The sequence below is a fragment of the Hipposideros armiger genome, unplaced genomic scaffold (genome assembly GCF_001890085.2).
Source record: "Hipposideros armiger isolate ML-2016 unplaced genomic scaffold, ASM189008v1 scaffold_14, whole genome shotgun sequence".
Lineage (NCBI taxonomy): Eukaryota > Metazoa > Chordata > Mammalia > Chiroptera > Hipposideridae > Hipposideros > Hipposideros armiger.
Window position 1 is genome coordinate 3,233,743 of NW_017731364.1, and position 1,829 is coordinate 3,235,571.

Here is a 1,829-nt window from a genome sequence, read left to right on the forward strand (position 1 = left end):
ACCTTAATTTAGATTATTACTCTTAATAAGGATTTGTGATAAACTAAGTGCTTAGTGCTGCCGAAATCAATACTTCCTGTACAATTTATAAGCATGTTGCTTACTTTACCGGGTGATAAGGATGTTGCTACTTTTGTTTGCAAGCTAGGTTTCTATTGCATTGGCAAGGTTCTTCAGAGTCTCTCATATTACTGAATGGAATGGACTTTGTTTTGTTTGAATTGCTATTTAGGGACTCTACTCTTTAAACAAATCTTAGTTATTATTTTACTTTGTTCTTGATGTTTAGAACTGGCTTAAGGCATTTCAAAGAATGGCTTGTTCTCTGTTAGTAAAATCAGTACACCAGAAAGATCATTTAGATATATGTGGATAATCTTATTCTGTAGTAAGGATATTACTTTGAATGGGCGATTATTTGCCTTGGGACTCAGCAGAAATTTCTAGTGACTTTCACTTCTCTAGCCATCTTTGTCTTTCCAAATTTATATTGTGAGAAATTTGGAATAATAGTAATAGGTGAGTAAAATGAGTTATACAAGTAATTTAATGATATATTAATCTTCATTTTATTAGTAGAGGGATTTTATTTGAAATTTGCTTGAGAATAGGCTATGTAAGAGACATACCCACATGATACCACTGATTGTGTAACTTGTTAAAATCAAATAAAGGCCACTAATGTAGGGGCTGAGTCATGATTAATGGAATGGAACAGGTTATGCTATGTCAGGTGTTTTATACCCAATTTTGGCAAAATATTTTGCTTATAGTCACTGTTGTTAAATGATGCTTTGCTTCTTGAGATCCTCGGAATAAATCATAACTAGCCACAAAATGAAAATCATGAGGCAGGATGCCTAGAGTAGCACTCCTTGTCCTTGCTAAGAGAATGGATAGCAATGAATTGAATCCAAGGGTTGATTGTGTTTTCCTAAGTCAAGATGAATATGATAAAGGTGACATACAGAAAGAAAAATGAGCATGAATGTAAAAGTTACATGTAGATAACATAGAATGGAGGAGGATACATGTATATGTGTGTGTCTATGCACATAGATATATATAATACTGTATATATAAAATATGTATGTATATTTTACATATGTAATATTTATAAGATTTTCTGGAAAACCAAAAATCCCAGATAGAAAGATAGTCAACTAGTATAAGTGAAAAAAGTCAGAATTTTAAGGTCTCAGCGCTGGGCTTGTCATGGGCTAATTCATATTGTGAGAGCAGCTTAAAGAATTTTGTATGTGTTAAGATCATTCACAGAATTTTAAGTGATGGGAAAGTAGAAAAAAGTCTGAGAGTGAGAAAATTTAAATCTAGTAACATATATCATTATGGTTAAGGGTATCTTTTAAGATTCTGTTTTGTGGTATTGTTTGGGGGAGGGGAAAAAGAAGAGAGAACTCAGAAATGTATTGCTGCTTAATTTGAATTTGAGCCATGTCCATAAGGCTTTCCTAAGCATTTCAATTGTGTATGACCAAGATGGATTAATTAGATCTATTCACCTAGAAAACATCAATGTACAAAAATTAGTTTCATTATTAGGAAGGTATACCTTGAGGAGCAAGAAAAGTGTTTTAAAATCAATTTTGTGATTATATGAAAGGAAAACCGTGATGATCTATGTCGAGGGGACTGGGACTATTTTGTTCAGAAAATAGAAGATTTTGGAAGAATTGGAGAAACTATATGAAACACACTTACTTGTTCTCTGTTATTTGAGACCAAAATTAATTCTAAATGAGAGAAGGTATAGAACTAGTCAACACTGGAGCACAATGTGTGGAGAGGCAGAGAATTCCAGGTCATTA

General features: G+C 32.7%; 1 protein-coding gene across 3 annotated transcripts in view; it reads left to right on the top strand.

Annotated features, from left to right (window-relative positions):
- Positions 1-1,829, top strand: part of MAP3K13 (mitogen-activated protein kinase kinase kinase 13) — a 135,083-nt gene that overhangs the window by 3,385 nt on the left and 129,869 nt on the right. The window lies entirely within an intron of this gene.